General features: G+C 37.8%; 1 pseudogene; it reads left to right on the forward strand.

The window, feature by feature from the left end:
* The first annotated feature begins 547 nt into the window (after positions 1-547).
* The window catches only part of LOC112644292 (importin subunit alpha-1-like), a 30,263-nt pseudogene continuing 14,499 nt past the window's right edge, over positions 548-16,311 (forward strand).

Below are 16,311 nucleotides of genomic sequence, written 5' to 3' on the forward strand. Positions count from 1 at the left end.
AACTTTGAATTGTACATGAATTGTAACTGAGCATTGAAGCTCCATGCTGGAAGAGATGCTACTGTGTAGGGGGAATAGAATAAATCTCCAAGGCTTCTAACCAAGTCCAATCTAAGTCAGCTGCAGGAAAGCTCACTTAACTTTCAGATCTTTGTGTTTGCTTCTGACAAGCTCTTCCCTTCCGAGGCTTGAATTGTCAGCATTCATCTCTTACCTTCGTCAAGGGAATGGTACTTTGACAGGTATCCAAGAAACAGGGAAACACAGAAGTGAAATCGAGTGACTCTGGCACTGCTGATAAGGAACCACCGATAGTCCAAATGTCAGAATTCTCAAAAAAGAAAAATTTAAGAACTCTGTTTCCATTGTTGTTCAAATTACTATCTTTAAACACTTTTGTCTCTATTGGACCTAATTAAAGTAAGAAATGTCATTTTGTCAAGGGTTTCAAAGTAATTGCTCTGAAAGGAACACTTGGAAAGCTTTATGTTAACTACAATTTTTTATTTCTTCTGTAGAACTGAGCCTTAATTTAAGATGGTCCATCATGGGCAAATCTGACCTGAACAAAAGAGGTGAGAAAATGGAGGCACAGAGAAACAGGTAACTTGCCCAGGGTCGTGCGGTTTGACGCTGGCAAAGCACACGTGTGGATGGAACAGTATTTCTCAAGAGCTCTGCACTCAATCACTATGCTATGCACCCGTTTGTTACTCGTATTTCACTTTCCTGGGTTGCTTATTTGTGCCCTTTGCTCATTGTTCTCACATTCTCATATCCTCAGAAATATGCAAAGTTCTTGGAATGTTAAGCTTTTGCCAAATACTTGTTGCAAACATTTTCTCCGGTTTGTTTTCTCTCTTTTACATTGTTTGTGTTTTAAGAGTTTTAGGAGCATTTTGTTATTTAAATTTTTTTTCTTTTTTTTTAAATAAGGATTTTATTGATTTGAGAGAAAGAGAGAGAGAGAGAGAGAGAGCGCGAGGGCAGAGGGCAAGGGAGACAGGGGGAGCCCCACAGGGACTCCATTCCAGGACCCTGAGATCACAACTTGAGCTAAAGGTAGAGGCTTAACTGACTGAGCCACCCAGGCGCCCCTAAAAAAATTTTTTAAAGTTAGCATCAGCTTTTGACACATTTTGAAAGCATTTTAACTACTCTTAGATTATAAAACTAATGCTTGCTTTTTGCTTCTATAAGCTTCTTTCTTTCTGCTTTAATTTTCTAATCTCTCTGTACATCATTTTGGTAAAAGGCAAAACTCCAGCTGAATTTTTTTTCCCCAAATGACTATGCAGTTATCCAAAAATAAGTATTGGTTAATAAATCTTTTAACATCGATTTAAGCTACTACTTGCATTGTATATTTAATCTTCCTATATAATTGGGTCTCTTTCAATACTTTCTCTCCAACTAAACCTGTACCAATACTGTGTTATTTTATGATTTCGTTTTTTAAAAAATATTTTTATTTATTCATGAGAGAGAGAGAGAGAGACAGAGACCCAGGCAGAGGGAGAAGCAGGCTCCATGCAGGGAGCCTGACATGGGACTCGATCCGGGGTCTCCAGGATCAGGCCTCGGGCTGAAGGCAGCGCTAAACCACTGCGCCACCCAGGCTGCCCTATGATTTCATTTTTATATACTGTAATATCCAGTATGAAAAGCCTTTACTTCATTATTCTTTTTCATAAATAAGCTGCCCTTTCTGCAAGTTTATTATTTCAAGGGAATTCAAGAATAATGTTATCAATAATCTCCCACTACTCCCCAAATTACACTGGAATTTTTATAGAGATTGTATCCATTCATAAATTAACTTAGTGAAATTGAAATATTCAAATTATTAAGTTTTGACATCTAAGACCATGGACTTTTGATAATTTTAAATCATGTGAGTATTACATGTTTCTTATTCAATTTATTAATAGATTTTTCTTGTGTAGTTGTGAATAATTTCTTTGTATTTTCTAACTTGTACAAAATCAAGCTTTTTATTTTTATTCTTTATATATTTGTATTTTAGCTCTGTTACTGAACTCCTTTTTTATTCTCAATAATTCTTTACTAGCTTTCCTTATCTTTTCAGGTATACCACTATATACCTTCAATACTGGTACTTTGCTGCCTATATATATTTATGGATTCCTTAAAAAAATAATTTTATTAATATTACTAAGCCTGCCATAAATGAGCAGCCCTGTCTCTATCCTGACTTTAATCAAATTCTATTAAGGTAGCATTTTTTTAACGTTTCCCTTTTTTATTTTTTAAAGATTTATTTATTTATTTGAGAGAGAGCGAGAGAGAATATGTGTGCGCATGATAAATAGCTTTGAATATAACTATTTGAGGGATAATTCCCTGAGGTAAGCACTTTGATGGGGTTCTAAAGCAAAGCATCTGCTAAGTCTTCAACCTAGAGAACAAGAAACAGACTGAAAACTGCGAGAATTATGTTTTATAAAGAGAAGTAAAACAGAGCATAGTATTAGCTTGAAGAAATAAAAATTTTGTGGACATCTTCCAAACCTCTTGACTGTTATGTTAAGTTTATTCATTTATTTATTTATTCGATTTTATTTAGGAGAGAGAGGATGAACAGAGTGGGGGGCAGAGGAGGAGAGAGAGAAGACTCCTTGCTAAGCAGGAAGCCCAATGTGGGGCTTGATTCCAGGACCTTGGAGATCATGACCTGAACCAAAGACATGCCTAGCCACCTGAGACATCCAGGCGCCCCTGTTACATTAAGTTTAAACCAGAGTCATTCTATCAGGTAGATTGTCAGTTACCAAGGCATAATAAAGATTAAGTGTGCTAGCACTTTCCAAGACCCGCTTGTGGTTGCCCTTCTTTGATGGCCCATTTAAAATCAAAATCCAGTTAGGTTATCTCAGTTAGATTAGGTGCAGTCCGGTTGTCAGATTACTTGATGTGTTAGCCCAGTCAGGCTGCTATTATAAAAAAGACTGTGTGGCTTATAAACAACAGAAACCTCTTTTTCATGGATCTAGAGGCTGGAAGTCTGTTATCAGGGTGCCTCGATGGTCAGGTTCTATGTCTGGTGAGAGTCTTCTTCCTGGTTCATAAATGGCCTTCTTTCCCCTGTCACCTCACATGGTGGAAAGGGCTAGGGAGCTCTGTGGGGCCCATTCTTCAAGGGCATTAATTCCAATCTCCTAGTAACCTCCCCAAGACTCCACCTTTGGGAGGGAGTACCATTACCTTGAAGATTAGCATTTCAACATTTGAATTTTGGAAGACATAAGCATTCAGACCATTGTATTCAGTTACAGTTATTTTCTCTTGGTGAGAAGGGCTGAGAGAGTGAAGAAGTGGAATAGTCAAGGAATACTTAATGCTCTATTCTCAGGGAAATTGACAATTTCCAGATAAATGGGTGCATTTCTGAATTTTTGGATTAATAGCTATCCCTTCATTTACTTATAGGACCTGGAAGAAAAATAAAAAATAAAATGAAAATAATCAGGTAACTTGTAAAGAAATAAAGGAATAAATAAATAAATAAACTTAGTTTACTAAAAATTTTGATAAGCCAGTGTTTTTAGGCCAAAGAACAGAGTTTTATGGCATTTTGACTAATGTTCGTGCATTTAAGGAAGTTGGTGGTGAAGAACTGATAGTCAGCATTTCAGTGAATAAGGAGATGTGGCTTCCTCTTAGCATGATGGGAGGGTGGTGTTATAGTCTCTTGGGGTGACAGTACCAATGCAACTTTAGTTGGTGGGATGAAAAACGAATCTGAAGAGGAGGCAAAAAGTCAGAAAAGAGAGAGGAAGGAGTAGAATTGTGAAGAAAGCTCTCCATAATGTTATAATGATAAATAGGACTTCTAAACTCATTGTTGTAAAATATATGAGAATATTTTAGAGATCACTTGGAAATTGTTATGGGCTTAATTGTATCCCCTCCAAAATTCAAATGTTGAAATCTTAATCCCCAGTACCTCAGACTGTGACTGAATTTGGAAATAGGGTATTTAAAGAGGTATTTAAGTTACAATAAGGTCATTTAGAGGGACCCTAATCCAATATAGCTGGTGTCCATATAACAAGAGGGGACTCAGACACAGCCATGCACAGAGGGACCATGTGAAGAGAGAGACAAAAGATGGCCCTCTACAAGCCATGAGAGAGGCTTCAGAAGAAACAAACCTTAGCCAACCCACTGAACTCAAACTTCCAGGACTTCAGGACTGTGAGCAATACACTTCTGTTGTTTAAGCCACCCAGTGTGTGGTACTTTTACAGCAGCCTTAGCAAACTAAAGACGTAAAGTACATACCCATGTGAGATAAAAGTGAAAAAAATGTAACAACCTAAAAAAAAAAAAAAGACGTGATATGAAACTACCTTTGATTCCACATTCCTTTTTCTTCCAACGAAACTTCATTTTTGGTTGATTGTTGTTGTAGATCTTGAGCTGGTCAAGCACCGAATAAAGTAATGGGTAGGGAGGGGACAATCACACCATCGTGATGGTGTTCATACAAGCCCTGATGGGGCCCAAGATGACTGTGGCTCCACCTAATTGAGTCCAACCAGTCTTCCCTGGGTAGACAGAGGATGCTGAGGATGTAGTACCTTGAAGAAAGAAACCCAATCCTAGGAAGATCTATAGGAGACTCGGAGGTGTATCAGCAACTTGGTGGCTTGCATGTTGGTTCAAATGATAGAGTTCCCTTTGATGGAACTCAGTACACACTACCTCAAAGTACGGCACCTTGCATATGAAACATTTTAAGCTGAAGGAATTTGAGAATATTGCAGAAACAGGAAGGTCACTCTGACCTGAATCAGATCATAAAACCCTCAGGTGAGAGGTGCTCTCCCTATACTTGGAGGAAAGGAGCTTCCTTATGTCTGAAGACAAAGGGATGCCAAGAGAAATCTGAAGAGGCTTTGCTAAGTTTCTCCCAGTTTAAGACATTTACTTCATATTCCTTATTCTACCATATTCCTCTATGACTATTTGCTTTTCATCAAACCTAGCATAATAAAACAGATCTGTTTCTTTGTGTCTTCATTTCCTTATGAAGGCTCCTGCACACGTAAAACTTACATTAAATAAATTTGTATGCTTTTTTCCTGTTTATCTGTCTTTGACAGTTTGATTTACAGACCCAGCCAGAGACTCTAAGAAGGTTGAGGAAAAGTTTTCCCCCCACCACACCTTCACATCTCAGTAGAGCTTTTTAACTTCAAACTCCTCTCAGAGAAACAGCTTCTTCATCCTCCCTTATCAAGAAACAGTGCCACACACAAATGAGCAGTAAGAGCACGAGCTTCATCCATATTCCTTCCTCTTTTCCAAAGACATCATCCAAAGTAAATGGATTGAGGTAAGAGGGTGTGTTTTGTTATATTGCTTTAGGAAACGAAGTCAGAGTGGTATCCTTAGAAAAATGTTTTTCTTCTGAGCCTGCTATGCATCTTCTTAAATCTTCTATCAAGAGTGAAGTTTGTCTTCGTAAAAACAGGATTCTTGCAATATGGCTAAGCTGGTGTGACCTTCGATGATCTGCCAAGTAGATGTCTATCTCATCAGACAAGTTTGTTGGCCTGAAGGTAAATATGTTACAGTATTTTTTGCTTCTGCTGAAAAGCAAATACAAACTGAGCGACTACATATGAAAAAAGAATAAAAGGAGAATTGACAAGACAGCTGCTTGACCAAGCTTTCTGTGCTACTATCTACCTTTCCTGCGTTTTAGATGCAGAAATCTGGGTTTTTATAGCTTCCAATAGCATTAATAAAATATAAGTTCTTGATGCATGTTTGCTTATAATAAAATGTTAATACACATATTTGCTTTGAGCAAATTGGAGTAAGGCCCTCCTTTTATTTAGGTTTTGCTAACACTTTTTCAAACAGTAGTCCCCCTTTTAACAAACTTACCAGGCAGCTCAGCAGGATCACCAGGAATTGTCAGCCTGTGGCACCCCTTCTTGGTTCACATATTTTCTTGTTTCTATTTTTTGTGCTTCCTAACACAAACTTTGATTATAGTAACCCAAATTGGGATTAAGGTTCTAACTATAGGCCGGCTTATAATAGATACTGAAATAGTATTGGTGCATTAAAATTTCCCTGGACATACATTGACATGTAGAAAATGATATTCATCAGATTTTTCCTAGGAAGAGTTCTGTATGCAATTGGAAAAAATACTTTGATATTGATATTGCACCCTCTGGAAGCAGTGCACACTTGTATTTGCCAGGCTGCCTTTCAAAAGGGTGGCCCTGATGGAATCCAGGATTTGCTTTTGCTGAGTGTGGTATTTAGTGTGGGGCCAGAGTGGAATTGCTGGAAATAATAAGAAAAAGGCCACCTGCTTTCCATGAAGCTTTTAGTGTCACTTCTGTATGACTGTCAGTGAATATAAAAAATATATATATTGCCCAATAGAAATATGGAGAAAGGATATCAAGTTGGCAGATCACAGCACCAGGAACCCAAACAGCAAATAAGCATGTTGAAAAGATGCTCAACTGCACCTGTCATCAGAGAAATACCAATTAAAACCACAGAGATACTGTTTTGTATTCATCATATCATCTAAGTTAAAGCTGATCATATTAGGATAGACAGAAGTTCATTATGTTATTCTCTATAAATTTTGATTCATTTGTGAAATATTTCAGTATAAATGGATTTGAAAAAAAAATGATTTGAAGGGTTTCCCATGATGCCCATGGGTCTCTGGCTTTGTGTTAACCACTTGGTTCATTTGGCCTTGTATCACATTAGTTGCAGGAAACACTCTCACCAAATGTTCTCACTGAAATTCCTTTGAGGTACTAGCATTTTAGGTTCCAGATTTTTTTTTTTGAAGATCTTATTTATTTGCTTCAGAGAGAGAGAGCGCGCACAAGAGTGGGCAGGGGCAGAGGGAGAGGGAGAAGCAGACTCCCTGCCAGGCAGGGAGCCCGATGTGGAGCTCCATCCCAGGACCCTGGGATCATGATCTGAGCAGAAGGCTGATGCTTACCCGACTGAGCCACTCAGGTGCCCCAGTTCTAGGCATTTTGTGAGGAGATGGGGTCTTAAGGCTAAAGGTAAAGGTGCTAAAACAGAAGGAAGTTCCCAATAGGAGACTAAATGTTTTATTTTCTGTGTAATTTCAAAAAGATAAAGTTAGAGATTTTATATTAGATTGCATATCTTCATGATTCTTAAGAATAAGGACAGGATTGTTAAGCAGGTGCTTTGGGCTTAAGTGAGAAATTAAATGAAAATATGTTAACAACCCCAATAGGAGATTATTGCCTAGTCAACACGATATGTTCACCAAATCATTTTGTTCTCCTTATGTGTACATGGGAGACTGTAGCTACACCCTTCTTCCTAACTGCTTGTGAGCATGTGACTGAGTTCTGGCTGCAACAAAGTAAGTGGAGGTGATTTCTGCCTCTTCTAGACCTGGCTATGACCATCTTGGGACTTTTTTTTTAAGATTTTATTTATTTATTCACGAGAGTCAGAGAGAAAGAGAGTCAGAGACACAGGCAGAGGGAGAAGCAGGCTCCATGCAGGGAGCCTGACATGGGACTCGATCCGGGGTCTCCAGGATCAGGCCCTGGGCTGAAGGCGGCACTAAACCGCTGAGCCACCCGGGCTGCCCTTATGACATCTTCTACCCTATTTCTCCCTGTCCATGTGTCTGGAAAGAAGGACTGTGAGATGGCAAAACAAACACATGAAAGAAGTCTGGATTGCCGGGTCATCACTTGGAGTAGAGCCACCCAGGAAAGCAAGGTAACTGGGAATGTCTGCATTGGGACTGAGTGTGTAGGCAGGAAGCACATCTTTCTTGTGTTAAGCTCCTGCGATTTTGGGGCTGTCACAGAAATTAGCCTATTTTGACTTACCTAGTAATTTCCTATAATAAAATATAGTTCTGAGGCATCTGGGTGGCTCAGTGCCTGAGCTTCTGCCTTTGGCTCAGGTCTAATACCAGGGTCCTGGGATCGAGTCCCACACTGGACTCCCCACAGGGAACCTGCTTCTCCCTACCTCTCTGCCTGTGTCTCTCATGAATAAATAAATAAAATCTTCTTTAAAATAATAATAAAATAAGATAAACTTACTTAAATGTGGCAGGACAGGTATTGCTAACAGCATTATTTTATACTTAGCTAGACTCTTAAAATAAAGGACTTTGAAATGGCTGAATCTGTTTTCTTCCTGCCACGGTCACTTTAGGGAAGAGACAATGCCAGGAGTTTGATGTGCTTTATGAAGAAGTGATAAAAAAAAAGCTGGAGAGGAAACTAGATTTTTTTAATAGTATTTATATTTACACAGAATTAAGCAGTGGAAACAACCAAAAGTATGTAACACGATGTATATAAATCTTTCTAAAGTATACATTCTTTAGAATATACAGGAGATTTTATTTATAAGGAAATAGAACCTGCATGAAGCTGTCATATTTTTTTGGCTAAATTTTCTGGCCATAAGAGGGGATTTAGTCATTCACTTATGACCTCTCTTTCTTCATTCCATTTCTATAGAGAAACTCTGAAAGAGGACTGGAAGGAGGACCAGATCTAAACTATCTTAGAAGAAACTCGATTTTTGAACTCTACTGTATATATCTCAAGATTTGGTATTAGTATAAATTTCCTATTTCCTTTGATGCGTCTTGTGCAAATGATTTCCTGGGGGCACCCGAGGGTCTGCACCTGCTCTTTCTAGTGGTGGTAGCTCACCCAAAACATTTCTGACTGATCTGACATCTTACATTTTATCAGTATGTAGCTGGGATTGTAGTTGTGACTAAGAGTTAGGATTCTAGTTATGTTTTATATGGATGGGTTTTTACTTTTCAAGAGAGGATGACAATATTTGAGATGTAGTGAATTTTTTAGGATAGATCTGAGCAAATCATACCAAAGTTTAGATACTGACTGGAGCATAGGTTACTGGAAACCAGAAAGGAATGACTGTGTGTGAGGGTGGATAATAGTATCCCCTACATGGCGAAGCTATGACTCACATCTGGAACTGCCTCCTCAGCATCTACCCATGGATCCTAATAGTCCTCTCAAAATTGACAAGTTTAAGCATGGAATTTGGTTCTCTTTCCCACATACTGGTTCATAGCCACTTCATCTACTTCAACATCATCCTTGACCCTTCTCCTTTCTCTCTTTTCATCCAATCTGTCAGGCTATTCTGTGGTCCTTCTTTCAAAATATATCCTAAAACAAAGGATATATTTCTTAGCCATCCCTTCCACTATTTCTTTCCTGGATTATTTTAATAGCTTAAAGACTGTTCTGCTTGTTTCTGCCTTTGCCCATGTCACTTGAATAAAGCCAATGCTTCCAGGTTTTACCTCATCCATGACCTTCTCTTCTCCTAAGCCTTTTCTACCTCATCACTGATCTCTCACCCTAGGACTCACTTTGTTTCAGACATGCTAACTTCCTTGTTCTTTCTGGAACATACTAGACATGACCTATAAACCTCAGGGCCTTGTATTTGCTGTTCCCTCCATTTGGAACACTCTTCCCTCATTTATCCATGTGGATTAAATGTTACTCAAATGTCACTTCATCGGTGAGGACTTCCCTGACCACCGTAAATCTACCAGTCCTTTCTTTAGCACCCCATCCTCTGGACCACATACTTCCAACCACCTGCCAATGGGTGCTTCCTAGCTCCTATTTGTTTTATTTTCCTCTGTAACACTTATTCCCATCTGATATTCTTATGTGTTTTTTTTTCTTTTGTTTCTTTTCTTTTCTTCTTTTTTTTGTTACCATCCTAATCATTAAGTGTACAGTTCAGTAGTGCTAAATATATTCATATTATTGTACAATAGACACAGCAAGAAAAAAGATTCTTTAGAACTCCTTTGTCTTGCAAAACTAAAAATATCTGCATTAAACATTAACTTCCCCTCCCCCAGCCCATGGCTACCACATTTCTACTTACTGTTTTTATGATTTTGACTACTTTAGATACTTTGTATGAGTGAAATGATACAGTATTATTATTTGTGATTGGATAATTATGCTTAGCAGTAATATCTTTGAGGTGCATTTGTGTTGTCACATGTGATAGGACTTCCTTCCTTTTTTAAAGCTGCATAATATCCCATTGTATGTATATACAAACGCACATATATACATTTGCTTTATTCATTCATCCATGAATTGACATCTGAATTGCTTCCTGTTGTGAATAATGCTGCAATAGATGTGGATGTGTGTGGATCCTCTTGGAATCTAGCTTTGAATTCTAGATATATATTCACAGAATTGGGATTTGACTCTTTTCTTTTTAAAAGATATCCCACTAGAATGTAAGCCCCAGCAGGACAGGCATACTCTTTTATTTACCACTATATCCCTGGTGCCTGACACAAATAGGCACTGAAAACACAGCCACTGAAAATCAGATGAATATTATCTTTTTTTAATGTGCTGTCTGCCTCTACTAGACTGCAAGCCCCCCCCAAGGGAAGAAGCAGTGTTTTGTTCACTGCAACAGCCTCAGTGCTTAGAACGGCTCTAGGTTTGTGGTAGGTTGTCAATAAATATTTTTAAGTGAATTAATTAAGGTCTGAAATGGGCAGATAGATGGCAGAGAAACAAATCTAAATTGTCAAAAAATATGAAAAAATAGTTATCCTCCCTAGTAATAAAAATACAAATTTCAATGGCATCATTTTGACTTACCAAATTAGCACTTTTTCAAGAATGTTTTTTAAACTTCAAACTTTCAAGAACAGTACAATGAGCACTCATATACTCTTCAGCTGGACTTGCCTTTGTTAAAAGTATGCCAAATTTGCTTTTTTTCTTTCTCTTTCCATGTGTGTGTAGACAAGCAAACAGACAAAATTTACTGTACCATTTGAGAGTTTGGTGTAGACATGATGATACTTCACCCTTAAACACTTTGGTCTGTGTCTTATAAGAAAAAGGAAATTTTATATAATCACTATTCAAAACCACACTCAAATAATTTATCATTAATGCAATGCTACTATGTAGCATATGGCCCATATTCATACTTCACTACTTGTCCCAACCATGTTCTTTATCAGTATCTTTTTCAAACTGAAGATCTAATCAAGAATTATGCATTGCATTTACCTGTCATATTTCCCCAGTATCTTTTCATCTAAAGCATCTTCCTAGCCCCTTTCTTCCTGCTTCCTGACAATGACATTTTTAAAAGTCCAGGCTAATTGCTTTGCATGATGTCTCTCAATTCAGATTTGACTGAATGCTTCTTTATCATGATACTCAGGTTGATCAATGTCTTAGTCTGTTCAGGTTACTATAACAAAAATGCCGTAGCAACAACATTTTCTTATAGTTTCTCATAAATCTGGAGGCTCTAAATTCAAGATTAAGGTGCTGGCAGATTCAAATCCAGCAAGGAACTGCTTCCTGATTTATATACAGCTGTCCTCTCATTGTGTCCTTACATGGCAGAAGGGACGAAGGAACACTCTAAAGTCTCTTTTATAAGGTGCCAAATCTCATTCATCAGGTCTCAGTCCTCATGATGTACTCATCTCCCAAAGGCCCCACTTCCAAGTACCATCACATTGTGATTAGGATTTCAACATATGAATTTGGAGGGTCACATCCAGTCAATTGCAACAGTTTTTATAGAAATACTATCTACTTGGTATTACATCTTCAGTATATTTTATTTTATACGTAATGTCAGTTTGTTCCAAACTAAAAAACAATAACTCCAGGCTTAGCAAGAGTGCAGTTTATAGGGATTCATATGCTCATATGCTACTGTGCATATAGCTCATTGATGATGTCCATTTTACCAATTTTTTAAAAAATTACATGAATTTTAGATAGCATATTTAGTAAGTAGATCTTTTCTTTCGAAAGAAGTAAGGTCAGTTGTTTCTGCTTTCCACTTGGTGGCAGGAAATTGAAAAATTTGCCAAGCAGACACTGCAAATGTTAGCTAAGATAATTTTAAATCTGAGATTCTGAGCACTGTAACAGTTCCTGTCATTATTGTCCTTGGACAAGTTACTTAGTTGTTGGTCACCTTTTTCATTTTCAAAATGATGGAAAACCATGCTTGCTGCTTATCTAATTTCTCTCACAAAGGTTCTGGTGGTCTGGGCCAAGCAAAAGCATTAAATGGGGCACCAATTTTGTAATTTAAATGAAAGACACACAGAGAGGCAACCCTCCAATATTATGCAGACTGTTTTCATAATTAGCTTAACAGTATTCCTTGGAAACTGCAATTTCAATATATTGTACATTTACTAAAAAAGTAAGCAACAGATGAAACTGGGACAAGCATATCATCAAGAGAAAATAAAACACTTATCTCCAAAATCTCTCCTACAACTAAACATTTACTATCTTAAATACAATCCTGTAATTAAAATGAAGCCCCTTTTTTATTAAGAAAAATTGATGGGTCTTTTATACAAGAGTAGTTTACGAGATGAATGTATCAAAGTCTATCAGAGTAGATATTCTCATAGTCCCAAATGTCCCAAATGTCAAAGCTTTGTGGAGGGATGAGGGTGGGAGTGGTGGCATTGCAATTATTACACTGGAATCTGTAGGAAACAGATGCAATGTAGTTGAACAAAATTAACTATGTTTTAGCCAGTTATCTTCTGAGATAAGGTCTATACATTTTTAAAAAATGCACCTAGCTTACCTAACTATTCATTGCCTTGACTAGGATTTGATTCTTGATGGAGGATACTACTTTCTATGCAGCAACTTGTTTTTCCAAATCTCATGTTCCAAAGGGTCATGAGTGGGGCTGGCACTTTTCTGGCTGTCCATTGCTTCCAGACATTGGCAATTCTACCTTTGTGAAGCTTAGGCATCTAGCTAGGACCATCAAGATCCCTTTTCTGTCAATGACCTGACAAGCTAGGTTTCTCAGGAAGCAGATTTGGAGATGCAGATTAACATAGAGGTTTATGGGGATTGTTTTTGGTGTGACCACTGGGTAGAGGGAGAAGTTGGGTTCTGATACAGTCTCAATAAAGACCTCCCCAACCCCACAGGGAACTCTGATAACAGAGTGGGCTTTAGGGTTGTTCCAACTTGTGGCAAGGGAGCTGGGCTTCTATATAACCATTAACTGTCACCAGATGTGAGATTCCCCAAGAGAACAACACAGCCTTGGGAGGGCTGACTCTCTCTAGCCAAAAACATTCCAAAGAAAGTCTACAGCTGATGGTTATCTCTCTGCAGCTAGAGGAATCTGAGTAGCACAATACAGCATCTCTTACAGCTATCCATCCAACCATTTAGCTCTTAGTTATTCAAATATTATTCTCTTAATAACCCCAAAATATTCCAGAGTACTTTTTCATTGAGTGAACATGCTTCACCTTAGAAATCTTTATTTCCTCATTCTTACTACTGTGACTGAGTTAATATATGTTTGCTACACAATTTTCTCTTTTTTGGGAGTAAGAAAGTTACCTTCCCTTGCATTTACATTGAAACTGAGTCCTTGTCAACAGAAATATGAATGGATATAATGTGTTACCTCCCATCTGAGACAATTAAAGGTGGGTGTGGATTTTGTATGGTCTCTTGTTTTCCTGTAGATTGGATATAAAGATCCCCAAGTTGGCAAGGTACAAGATAGAAGCATTCTAGGTCCATGGGTCACTTTTGGAAAAGACCCTTGAGAGACAGTTTTCTCTACCATATTGGACTGTAATGACAGTAACTGAAACACTGCTCCTCCACTTAAACAAAATAAAATAAGACAAAACAAACAACAAAAAACATCAACAAAAGTCCAGACTCTTAATTTTTGGTTTTCTTCCCACCAGGCTATCAGCCCTTCTTAGCCATGTGCTTTCCCAAGCCAGTTTGCAACTAATAGTTGATCATTAGAAACAAGCTTTCAACTACACTTTTATTTGATTTGTGCACTCTTCTCTTGCTGTGCCTTCTCAGCAAAACCTTAGCTTTGGAGAAATTCTATTCATTTTTCCACTCTTCTAGCAGAATGGCTGAGTACTGCTGGAGACAATCACACTATTTGTCTGACTAATACCAACAAAAAATAATATTTTCCATTCTCAACTAGGCTTTTAGCATTTCCTGGATCAAACTCTACTTGGTCACTTCAACAACCTTTCCCAAATTCACCAGTTTCCATATGCCCTCTACTCAGTCCCTATCTCAAATAGTGGAGACTGACATACCTTTCTTCTTTCTTTCTTTCTTTCTTTCTTTCTTTCTTTCTTTCTTTCTTTCTTTCTTCTTTCTTTCTTTTCTTTCTTTCTTCTTTCTTTTCTTTCTTTCTTTCTTTCTTTCTTTCTTTCTTTCTTTCTTTCTTTCTTTCCTTTCCTTCTTTCTCTCTCTCTCCTTCCTTCCTTCCTTCCTTCCTTCCTTCCTTCCTTCCTTCCTTCCTTCCTCCCTCTCTCCCTCCCCTTCCTCCCCTCCCCTTCTCACTCTTTTTCTTTTTTCTTTCTTTCTTTCTTTCTTTCTTTCTTTCTTTCTTTCTTTCTTTCTTTCTTTTTCTTTCTTTCTTTCTTCTTTCTTTCTCTTTCTTTCTTTCTTTCTTTCTTTCTTTTTCTTTCTTTCTTTTCTTTTCTTTTCTTCTTCTTCTTCTTCTTCTTCTTCTTCTTCTTCTTCTTCTTCTTCTTCTTCTTCTTTCTTTTCTTTCTTCTTCTCCTCCTCCTCCTCCTTCTTTTTTTTTGTAGACTCACAACCCTGAGATCAAGACCTAAGCTGAGATCAAGAGTCAGACACTTAATTGACTGAGTCACCCAGGTACCCCTAGAAACCTTATTTCTTTAAAAGAAAAAACATTTCTAGATCGATCTCCCCTGAACTTCCTTTAACTATAAAATGTTGGCTAGTACTCAAGATGGACACGAGATAGAAGGGAAGATATTTTCCCCCCACGTTTTTCTCCTTTTACTTTTCTAAGCTAAATTACAAATTAAGCCTGCCTTTAAGTCCTCAGTTCCAGTTTATCTGAAGTTCTGCAAGGATTCTGGGGGCTTGTGAAGGGCCTGGTACATGGGGAAAAGACATCTGGGCTCTATTTCTTATGGAGCTGATGGTGACACTTCAAGGTACAAACCTGTGAGCCTACCTAAAGAATGAATGCCTATTTTCCACTTGTTCTCCCAGAAGTGAGATACTGCCATGCCTGGTATCCAACATTGCTATATAATCCATATCTAGTTTCCCTCTGACTTTTGGCAAGACAAGGATGCCCTACTCTTGCCATTTTTATTCAACTTGGTATTGGAAGTCTTAGGCAGAGCAATTAGGAAAAAGAAAAAAAGAAAGAAAAGGCATCTAAATCACAAAGGAAGAAATAAAATAGTCATTATTTGCAGATGACATGATATTATATATAGAATATTCTAACAACTCCATTCAAAAAATGTTCAAATGAATGAATTCAGTAAATTTGCAGGACACAGGATCAATATGCCTGGGTAAATGTCTGTTTCTCTCTTCTCTCCATGCCTACAGCATCCCTCTCTCCTGCAGACAGTCTCATAGGTCTATTTGCCTTCTGAACATTCTCCAGCTTCCAAACTGCTTTGATGCGGCCTCTTCTCTACATTTAGCTGTGGAGAGTCTGTTCTGCTGTCAGTCTTTGGGTCATTTTATGGGTTATTTACTCTGATTGACTGTCTGATGTAAGTTATCTAATTGTATCTGTGGGTTAAGGTGAGCTGAAGATCCCATCCTTAAAGAGACAGCATAAAAACCATCTCTGCAGAGATACAGCATAGAAACAGCAGTTTGAAAAATGCCTGGGGTATATGAGGAAGGAGATTTATTTAGTAATCTCGGATGAAAGATCTAAATATGAGACAAGAATCTATCAAAATCCTAGAGGAGAACACAGGCAACATCATTTTTGAACTCGGCCACAGAAACTTCTTGCAAGATACATCTATGAAGGCAGGGAAACAAAAGCAAAAATGAACTATTGGGACTTCATCAAGATAAAAAGCTTCTGCACAGCAAAAGAAACAGTCAACAAAACTAAAAGACAACCTTGGGAGAATGAGAGAAGATATTTGCAAATGACCTATCAGATAAAGGGCTAGTATCCAAGATATATAAAGAACTTATTAAACTCAACAACAAAGAAACAAACAATCCACTCATGAAATGGGCAAAAGACATGAACAGAAATTTTACGAAAGAAGACATACACATGGCTAACAAGCACATGAAAAAATGCTCTGCATCACTTGCCATCAGGGAAATACAAATCTAAACCACAATGAGATCCCACCTCACACAAGTAAGAATGGTGAAAATT

The sequence above is a fragment of the Canis lupus genome, chromosome 32, assembly GCF_003254725.2.
Source record: "Canis lupus dingo isolate Sandy chromosome 32, ASM325472v2, whole genome shotgun sequence".
Lineage (NCBI taxonomy): Eukaryota > Metazoa > Chordata > Mammalia > Carnivora > Canidae > Canis > Canis lupus.